The sequence below is a fragment of the Talpa occidentalis genome, unplaced genomic scaffold (genome assembly GCF_014898055.3).
Source record: "Talpa occidentalis isolate TD23 unplaced genomic scaffold, MPIMG_talOcc4v2.1 talOcc4.5, whole genome shotgun sequence".
NCBI classification, from domain to species: Eukaryota; Metazoa; Chordata; class Mammalia; order Eulipotyphla; family Talpidae; genus Talpa; species Talpa occidentalis.
In genome coordinates, this window is record NW_023604861.1 from 38847772 (window position 1) to 38858880 (window position 11109).

General features: G+C 45.7%; 1 pseudogene; it reads right to left on the reverse strand.

The window, feature by feature from the left end:
• LOC119258505 (dnaJ homolog subfamily A member 1-like) overlaps positions 1-3799 on the reverse strand; it is a 71844-nt pseudogene extending 68045 nt beyond the window's left edge.
• Between the last annotated feature and the right edge of the window lie 7310 nt (positions 3800-11109).

Genomic DNA, 11109 nt, shown 5'->3' on the forward strand with positions numbered 1-11109 from the left:
AAATGGTGTCTACTAAGGAAACTCACCAGAGACTCGGTGTCCTGGAGGTTTGTTGGAGACTGGCCATATAAGTATCCTCAGTATCCTCTGCTAGCACATATCAAAGCTCCAGACTCTCAGGAAGGAAAGAGATGTTCGGCATACACTATATATCTGGTATGCTTTGGCATAGTGAGCCATTCTTATCAGGGAAAGGTAGAAATCCTTTTGAAAGCTAGGTTCCCAGATGCCAACCTCTCAAGCATGTCCTTATAAGGATGGGGTCTCAGATCCACTCTGTTTATTTTGTTCTACACAGTAATTTGGATGAAATGACCTATCATAGGACATGAGCTCTGCTGTCCTGAGTGTCTTTCAAGAGGGTCAAATAAAACAAACCATAAATACAAGAAAGTTCTGTCCTCGTAGGGCTTAACTTGGACCAAGGGGAGTAGAGGTAGGAGGATAAATATCCACCCTTCCTCCTCTTAAAGACTATTCTGAGTCATGGTTTTTCTGTCTGGTCTATTCAAAAATAACCTGGATGAACCAGGAGCTGTACCTTCCAAGGAACTGGCTATGATTCTTTTGTTTCTTGTTGTTTTTGTATGCACATGTGCATATGCCATCCCGAAGAAGGTACCAACACAGTAACACATCATTCTGAATTGATTCTCATCCTTCCCTGTCTCATTTACCTTTTCCTTCACTTTCATCACCCTACGACTGCACCTCCCAAACAACATATTAGCACGTAAGCCTTGTCTCAAGCCCTGATTTTTAGGAAACTCTGCCTGAGACATCATACTCTTCGGGAATATACTGGAACAATGCCACTTTAGTTTCATCTTTCTCTGGATGGAGCACCCAAGTAGAGTAAAATGGCCTGGGTGCATGCTTTAAGGAAATGTAAGCTTATTCTCTAAAGAATTAGTCATGTATAGTCAAGCTAAGAAACACCATAAAATGCCTAGCACTGGAGTGGCCCTGGAGTTGATCAAATTTGATCCCTAACCTTGAAGACTTTGAAGACTTGTGGAGGAAAAAGTTAAGTAGCAATTACTCAAAAAATGTGGTAAGTGTTACGAGAAAGAACAGTGTGCTGTGGAAGCATGTGATAAAATATGTAACTTGCTCAAGGTGATGAATAAGTCTCCTGGTACAAATGGCACTTAAGTTGGGAGGTGGAGAATGAGCAGCAGCTAGCCAAGGGAAGGGCCAGAGAGGGGGAAAGCCCAAGGGGAGAGCTAAGCTGGAGACATGACTTTAGAAGTCTTCTCCACATGTAAGTGATAGGAGCCAGGAGAATGGCTAAGAAGGTGCAGACAAAGCATTGACAAGGCATTTGGCCATCTCTCCCTCCTCTGAACTCCCAAGGAATTCTCAAACTGCCAAGAAAATTTCTTATATTCTGTTACATTTATCTGGCACTTCAACTGGGAGTTAACATTGCATCTGCATGAATTTTGTGTCCACATCCAGGTTGTGATGACCTGGAGGACAAAGGCAGCGAGAGTCTCAGCTAGCCCAGGGCAGAAGGTAGAGATGAACGTCTGGTTGTCTACCGACTGGTTCGAAGCCTAAAACGAGAGAATGTCTTGGGGGTTCAATCATTTGACTGTAAGAATACAGGAAACCAGAGAGATGACAATTTTCCCAGTGTCCTAAGATTTCTCACACTGCATTGTAATTGCTCAACAATCATTCTCATCATATCTCTCATATTAAATCCTGCGTGGCACGTGAAGGCAAGGCCTTTGTTCCTGTGTGCTTTTGTACCCCAAGGCTGCTTAGTGCCTGGCACTAAGTACTACAGACATAATTTATAAATGAAGGGATTAGTAAAAAGTTAGTTCAGCAAAACTCAAGCTAGGAAGCATGTCTTCTTGCTGTGCAGCCCAGAGTTCTGCCTCTCACTTCCCAGTCACATTTGAAGCAGACCCTCCTTTTGGAGGCTGATAATCCTCCTGTTGGAGCCCCAGGCACAGTCTGGCCCTGGCCGCTGCTCAGTGTCAGAAGTGTGTTGAGAAAGTACTTTGGTTCAAACACAACATCCAGCTCAGCCCAAAAACTCTGCTAGCACTATTGATTTGTGAGGGGTTTTGAAATGGAATGAGTGGCTGATTTTCTCCAAATGGCACATTTCATTCATGATGCATGATTGTAATCGTGGCTGCCTGAAGCCTGCAGTCCCCTGCTCAGCAAAAGGAAAAAAAGGGGGGAAAAAGAAATGGCTATTTTCTGGAGTGAATACACTGAAAGGGCAAGAAATCCATATTCATTTTCTTGCCTCTCGGCTGGACTCTATATTTCGCAGGCAGGTGGAACAAAAATCTTTAAATATCATGCTGATCCAGGAAATGCTCGGCAATATTTAAAGAGCTCCACGCACCCGCCGTGTGCAGCTCCGGCTCTCCGCAGGCAGCCCCGCGGCCCCGGGCTGGACAGCCACTGCAGCAGCTACCGTGAGCCCCGCGCCAGACCCCGGCTTCAGATTAACTGGCGTGTGACCTTTACAAAGCACTGTAGTTTATAGGAATGTTGAATTTTTCAGCAGCCAGGGAGGACTGGCACTAGTGGGAAGGGAAGAGTGGGAAATGACTCCAGGCTATTTAAGCCTCCAAGGGGAAAAAAATGAACTCAGCTTCGACTTTAATTATGTCTGCGCCCTCTGAGGCACATAAGGAAGACAATGGGCTGGTACCATTCATGATGATTCTCTGGCCCTCGCTCGCAATAAATAACTTTAAAAAGGTCTTCAGAATATCATTTAGGTTCTCCCTCCTACCTCCTTCAGCTATGACTTCCTTTTCCTTGGCAGATGGTTGGAAATCTAGGACTCCCAGAGCCTTGACCTCCTGCAGATGTGGGCTCCGGATGAAGAGCAAGACTGGGGATGGCTGGGAAAAAAGAAGAAAGAGCCTTAATGCACCATATCAGGGCAGGCCAGGGGGTGGCCCACTAACTGCTTTTTTATGATTGTCACTTACTGGCTCTGATTCATGCGCACGTAAAGAACGGTGTCAGCAATTGAAGCGGGCCTCAAAGGGAGACTGATGCAAGGGAGGGCAAAGTATTATTGGGAACCAGGTCAAATGGGCGATGAATGCACCATTATGGGTAGGGGCAAGCTGCTAGCGTCAAGATGCCATAACAAACTAGACGTTGATATATTGTCCTCTCTGAGATCCTCTGACGGGCCATTATGGCTCCCCTAATGAGATTGTCATGCAGTTCTCTTTATGTAGCTATTAAAGTCTTGTCTACATCTGCTGAAGTTTCCTAGGGAGGGGTGTGAGGGGGCAACAAGGGGAAGACACTCAGTATTTTCCTCCCTTCTGCAGTCCACCATGATATGCCAGAAAAGGCTCAGGCTCAGCCTGACAGCAGCGGACAAGTCTTCCAAGAGAAGCAAAGGGTGGGAAGTGGCCTTGGTTTAGAGGAACGTGGGAGAGGAAGAGTCAGCAAAAGCCTTCACAAAGGCCACTCCTGATCAAAGGGGCCTGCTTGGAATGGCCAACAAAGTGCCACTTGTCCCATTTTTACTTCTTTCTCACCCCAGATGGCGAAATAACATGCTTTGTGATCCTCATTCACTCAAAATCCCTGGACGTCAAATGCGTGGGTGGTAGCCCAGCCAATTTCACTTAATGCTGTTCAACTCGGGCACAAATACTCTACTTTTTCTGAGTAAGACTGGAGGAGGGAAGATTGGAAAGAAAAGCCCTAGACACCCCTGATTTACCTCCTGGGTACTCTGTGGATTTGGGGCCATCCGAGGTCCCATGAGTGGGGGGCGGGGGCAGTGAGTATTGCCCATGGATCTTGACGATGCTGCCATGAAGGATCTCCAAGAAAACCCTGCCTCCCAGCCCAACGTCACAACTAAGTCATTCAGTGCTCCCCAGGCCAATTCGGAGAGGTGACATTTACAGTCAGTTTCCTCAGAGGCAGATCTCAATGCATACCCCCATCTCAGTTTGAAATAAAAAGCACTTGCTTGTATGATTTTTCCCAGAACAACCTCCACCAAAAAAAAAAAAACATATTTAAATATAAGCAAAGTGACCCAGAATCAGTACTAAGATGTCTCTAAAGGAGGATTTGCAAAGCGTGCATCAGATGTCTGGAAAGAGAGCCAGAAGAGGTGTGCAGAGAAAGCCCGCTCTGCTCTAATCAGACAATCAGCAATGGGTGAATACATTTTGATACACAATGCTTCAGTGTCTGGTTTGTTTTAGAAAAACAGGAGCCCATTCCCCCTTTTTCAGACCAAAAGCAACACAATAGAGCAAAGCCACATGAATCTATTATGTCTTATAGGGCTTTTAGCAGGAGTATGACTGTTTAACCAGGCAGTGACACGAGAAGAATTACTATTAGACACTCCAGCTGAAAGTAGAGATTTTATTGATTCCCCACACTGGCCTGCCTTTTTATCTTTGATTGAGTGGCTTTCATGAATCCAAAAAGGTAACACTCTTGCATTGAAAGCAGCAGCAGGCAGTCCAGCCCGGACTGAAACCATCTGTCAGTCTAAAAGAAAGATGAAGGTACTTCCCAAAGTACCATCACTCTGGGCTCCTCTCCCCCAGGACCATCCATCGCCTGCCCTGAGTGTAGGGTCCAGGCCTCTGATGTACAGCAACTCCACGCAGTAAAATCTTGACAGAGAGTTTACAGAGAGATAAGCAAAATACACCTTCGTATAATTAGGACACTAATTGCACCCTAAGACAGAGTAATTACGTTCCCCTTTTTAGGAAAGCTGTTAGTTCTGCACATCCCTACTATCCAGGTTTTTCTGATCATTATTTTTTATTGTTTCTGAGGTCTCATTTGGGAGACGATTGGATTTGTCTCTTTGTTTACTAAATATCAGACATGATGTACAAACATCTTTCAATTAGGTGTTCTTCGATGAGCCTGCTCTCCCCCTCTCTATTTTAAACAGGACTCATTTGCATTCATGGGCAAATTAGAATGCAGAAAAGCGTATAAGCAATGTGCAGGTTTACACTTCAGTGAATATTCATAAAGTACTGATTCTCCTTGCAACCATTTCCCTGCAAATGGCCCTCCCACTATGTGCCCTGTGTTTATCATTCAGGGGTCTTTTCATTTGTTTTAAAGCGCCAGGTTTGGAAACAACACAAATGTATTCGGGCAGGCCCCGTGAAAACCAGAGCTGAAAGGAAATGGTATTTGTATTTCGTGCCACAACCAAACACGCTGGGAATCCTTGGAACTGACGATGCTGCCTCCCTGTGCAGGTATAGGGGAAATAATCCAAAGTGACAAATGGATCAGATCCAGGCTGAAGAGACAAGCGCTTGTTCTACGATACACACTCTGTTCTCCAAGCTCTTGCCAGAGCAGGGACCTATCTAGCGCATAGGGCTCTAGAACTAGGGGTCCAGGCGGCCTCCCTGGGCCCTGTCTTCTCCAAGGATAGACCTACATGGGTGGTGGCATGATCAGGACAATTCAGACTACAAATAAACCCACTTTTGTCCGAATTATGCTGTTTGATAAAATGTAAGGTAATTGCATAATCCACCTCCAAATCAAGTTTAAGTCCCTCGGTGAAATGCAAGGAATCAATAGGGAAGGAAAGAGCAGGCAAAATTAAAGATAGAGGCTTTATCTGAATCATCTGCCCTCTGGGAATGAAGTACATTTTTAAACCGGAGTTATGTTTCTAATCCCTCACGTGCCTGCACTTCAGGTGAGGCATCAGTCAAGTAGACAGCCGAACTGGGGTAGTGCCAGCCTGTGGGAAGAGAAGAAAGGAGGCCCCCAGACAGAGGGGAGTATCCTGAATCCTGGAGCAAAGACCATCGGGCTACTGAGCAGGCCCTCCCACCCCCACTTCCTCCCAGAAGGGGCTTACTAAGCAAAAGCTTCCATAAGCACGACCCTGGTTTTGGTGCTTATGGCTTAGCCCAGAAGGAATTAAAATGTTCAAGAAAAAAAGTCTGAAAATGAAAATCAGCATGGAAACGAGCCCAGGACCCAAGACCACCTATGGGTGAGGTGTCATGGAGCTTCTGCCTGACAGCCTCTCAGCTTTCATGGGCACCTGTAATTCCAGACAACACAACCCAGTGCATCACTCATGACCAGAGGTCAAAAACCCAGCTTTCTCCACGGGAGAAATATAAATTTATATCATTTGCTGAGCCACACTGGCCAATTAGCCAACCAAATTTGTATCTCAAAGGCAGATATTTATAGACGCCTCATTGGCCCCCAAATTCCTCTCCTCCAAATCCTCAAAGAGGAAAGTTCTTCGCCCAATGGCAGTTAGCAGTGGACAAAGACCATCTTCCTCCAGGCCATGGTGCTGCACCAAACTGGTCTTCCCAAACTGGTGTGTGGAGTAGCTCCTGCGTTGCCCACCCCGATGCAGAGCACTGGCAAGTGGTAAGGGGGAGAAAAGAACCACAGACACTGAGGCATAAGCCACAGAGAGAAACCCACAACCTCAGAATCCTCCAGATTTATGAGATGACAACACACAGACAAAAGCGGGCTGGAACGGGCCCTTAGAGGTCCCAGCTGGCTTCAGGGAGCAGGGATTATGAGGCTTTTTGGATAAAAGGGATGCACAGATATTTTGTCAAGCTATGCTTTTCCCGCCAAACCAATCAAGAGGAACGAGGTAATGGTGGTACAGCTGGATGCTGCTGTCAAACTGGTGTGGGATCCAGGAAGGGAGACTTGCCCAACGGCACAGAGTCCACTCTAAGGCCTCTCACAAGCTGCAGCCATCAACCTAGTCTCTTGGCGTCTCTCATTACATTCAGACTTCAGACTGGAGTCCACGCGCAATAATCTTTGAAATGGCCTGCTCCCCACAACCCCCCCACCCCCGCCTTCTTGTGCTTCTGCAGCTCTGCCCAGTGCTGGAGCCATGGGCTTTCCCTGCTCTTGCTCAGATGCTACTGAACTAGAAAAGCAAGTTCTCTCTCCAGCTCACCAAAATTGAAGGGGGAGGTGAGAAAGGAGACTGTACTTCGCTATTCCCTCTTAAAATCCCTAAAGTGGCTGATCCAAATGTCTTCCCTCTCTCCTGCCCCCAAGCCTACTCACAGTACTCTTCCTCCCTGAGGCTGGCCTCACTTCCTACTTAATCAAGAGACCCCCAACTCCTTTCTGCTGAAAAATAGCTCTTTTCCATCCTTCTTTTTCTCCATGCTTCTCCCAGTAAAGAAGCACCCTTTCTTCCAAGACCTATTTCCCCCTCACATCCTACCCCACTCTCTCACTTGCTTACATCTTCAGATTCTCCATCTCTACCAGCTCTTCCCATTCAGCTTACAATCAGGCTAGGTCACCCTGCTTCTCTCTTGGGTCCTATTAAGACATTTCTCCTTTGCCTTCCCCTCCAAGCATACAGAACGAGGCGCTGACATTTCCACTGCTTCACCACTTGGTTCTTTCTTCCTTCTCACTTGGCCACTTTCCTCATTTCACAAGGCTCAGGAAAGCTGGACACACCACAGAGAAGACCTTCCCTTCCTCCTCATGTCCCAGGCAGCATTTGACCCTCTTCACCACCCTCCCCTTCTTCAAGCTCTCTCCGTTATCCAATTTCACCAGCCTGGGTGTCCCACCACCTCATATTACTCCTTCTTTGTTGCTTTTCACTGGTCTCTCTCCCTCTCTCCCTAAATCTGAGGGCTCCCCAGGGCCCTGCCCTCAGTCATTTTCTCTGGCTAGGTTCACTGCTTCACCTCTTTACAGAAGACTCACAAGCTGTCTCTGTACCTCTGACTGGTGCTCAGAGCCCCAGAACCACATTTCCAGTTGCTATGTGAACCTTTCCACCTAAATGTTCTAGTCAAACATACTCAAAGTGGCATCCATGCTTTCCTTCAATGTATACTTTTGTGGTTCAGATGCCTAGCAATGCACACAAACCACTGGAAATATAAACATTAATAAGATCCAATCCTTTCCCTCAAGATCTTCATAATCTAGTAGAAGAGACAGACATAATCAAATAATTGTAAAACATCATGGAAGTGAAGAAATATTAACACCAGAGATTGAAAAGGAGCACTTAAGAATTTTACTCCTAGGAACCTACCCAAATAACAGAAAAACATTAATTCAAAAGGATACCTGCAGCCCTATATTTATCACAGCACTATTTACAGTAGGTAAGATATGGAAACAGACCCAAATGCCCAAAAATAGATGGGTCAAGAAGATGTGGTACATATACATAATGGAATACTATTCAGCAGTCAAAAAGGATAAACTCATGCCATTCACAGCAACATGGATGGAGCTAGAAGGAATGATGCTCAGTGAAGTAAGTCAGAAGCAAAAAGAAAATTAATGGATGGTTTCACTTACAGGAGGAATATGGGGGAACCAAGTAAGGGGTTACAAAAAAATAATAAAAATAGCAATAACAATAACAAATTTAAAAATACAAAATTAGCAGGCAATTATAAATCGGAGACATTCTGCAGAGGAGGGAGAGAGAGAGGGAACAAAGCAGGGGAGGGAAGAGCACAAGGGACTATGGTGATGGTGCACTGGTGAACTGGTGGTGGGAATATTATGGGGACTACACCTGGGAGAAAAAACAAACATTGTACAAAAATGAACAATGGTGTAAAATATATAAATTAATTTTTTAAAAAATGAAGCCCAATGCAGACTGGTTAAGAGGAAGTCTGGAAGTTACTTTAAAAGCAGGATGCCAACATTGAGTCCCAAAGAATAAATACAAAGGGATGAGTAGGAGCAACTCTCAGGAAATAGGAGAGCAGAACATACTGATTAGAGGGTTGACGATTGTACACTGGCAGTGACAGAGAGAAGTCCAGCATGACACCAAGCTCCCTGCATCACCCTTCTCCCGGTGCTCATACTCTCAAAGCCACATTGACTTCTTACCCCATGCCTTCCAACTACCAGTCTAGTCCATGTTGTCTCTGAGGCTATCCTTACTGTCCCGCCCGCTGCTGTCCTCAGCTCAGGCTGCCATTGTGTTCTTGCCTCTTTCACTCCACTTCCTGCTCTGTTGCCTCAGTAACTTCCCAGAAGAAGAGCAACTCTCATTCCTTCTTGCCCTTTCACCCTTGGCCTGAAATCTTTTGTGCATCACCTTCATTCCTTGTCAATCAAGGTCCTCTATGATCTGGCCCTCACCAATCATCCCAGTTTCTGTCTCTTTCTCTTTTTCCCTTTCTCTTACTCTCTCCTCAAATGATTTGCTTGATTTATGATTTCCAGAACACTCTCCACCAGTATATCTCTGCTTAATCACAAATGTACCTAGAATTCTCTCTTCCACCCCTACCCTGCTAAAATAATCCTCTTTACTTTGAAGAACACGTGTAACATACCATTTTAGTAAATCTAAGTCTATCTGTATTATTTGTAAAAATAGATTTATGTGTTCACATAGACTAGAACAAGATGTAAAAAGATGATAAGAGCTGACATGCAATGAGTGTTTACTCCTCTAGCACTAATGAATTGACAATCCTTTGAGGTGAGCAACCTTTTCCCCCATTTTAAAAATGAGCAAACCAGGGGAAAGAAAGGTCAATGACCTGCTTAACATCATGCAGGGAGTAAGACAGCCAGCAGGCGAACCCAGGCAGCTGATTCTAAACTACTATTCCTTTTACCAAGAAGATGGGAGACTGAATCATGGGGGAGATCTCTCCCTTTTTACTTCACGCACTTCTGTGTTAATTGAAATTCAAAAAATGAGTCTTATTATTTTTGCAATTGAAGGAAGGGAGGGAGGAACAATAGGAGGAGTGGAGGAAGGAAATGAGAGGAGAGGGAGGGAGGGGAGATAAGCAAATATAAGGAGAGAGGAAGAGAAGGAGGCAAGGAGGGATATAGAAGGAAGACAGAGAGAGGATGAAAGGGAAGGAGAAAGGAAATATATTTGTTTCCCATTGCTGCTGTAGCAAATGATCACAAGTTTAGTGACTTAAACATAACAATTTTTTACCTGTCAGTTCTGAGGATCAGAAGTCCAAGAAAGCCAGCAAGGAGGCATTTCTCCTGGAGGCAATAAGTGAAAATCATTTCCTTACTTATTCTAGCTTCTAGAGGCTGCTGATATTGCTTGGCTACGGACTGATCCTCCATCTTCAAAGTCAGCAATGTGGCATCTTCAAATCTCTCTCTCCACCTGACGCTCAGCCTTTCTTCTTAAAAGAATCCTCTGATTACATTTAGGGCTCATCTGGACACCCCAAGATAATCTCCCCATCTCAAGATCCTTAATATGATAAAACCTGCCAAGTTTCTTTCGCCATAGAAGGTAATACAGTCATAGATTCTGGGGACTAAGACAGAGACATGGGGTTGGAGGGGGGGTGAAGAATTAGTCTGTCTACACAAGGAAAGGAGGAAAGAGGAAAAGAAGAAATCTATCCAGGTTGGTGACTTCTCCTCCACAGCCTGCATCCTACTCTTTCAACTGGATATTCTCTCTTCCAAATCTGAGCCCCAGCTGTCCCCTGCTTCCACTCTCTTGAAGCAGCTCTCCAAGAAGAGAGAAGTTAAGCTCCTTGAGGGAAGAACTGTCCCTGTCTCGCCTCTGCTTCCTCTGCAGCCACTCCCGGCACCTCATGGACAGCATGGGCCCAATGATATTTGTGGAACTAGACTGAATTGCTGAAAGCACAGCTTCCCTGCCTGGGCCTGCCCTCGTGGCCTTGGCTGACAGCCTCGAGATTAACTGCCTAATGAATAAAGTTGCTGAGCCTGGCCCAGCTGTGCCTTTCAGAGTGTGTTGGGTTCGCTTTGCCAAGTGCAGATTATTGCCCCTGTCACTCGCTTTTCAAGAACCAGTGCTGCCAAGCCGAAGCGGGCAGGACCACCTGACAGGAGCTGCAGCTGCAAAGGCAGCCAGCGAGACGTGGCTTCGGCTCACCTGCCTTTGAGTGACGTGCAACATAATGCTGGCCTCCAGAGCTGCCAAGTGTAAGCCAGCAGAGGCCGGAGGCAGGGCTGTCACAATTCACCTGGATGGTGCCAGATGGCCTCTCCCCACCCCTGCTCATGTTAAGCTGATGCTGGTGGTATTTTAATAAAGATGTGGCTATACATGCTCAGAGCTTCTGTGGACCTTTTTTTCCCTCC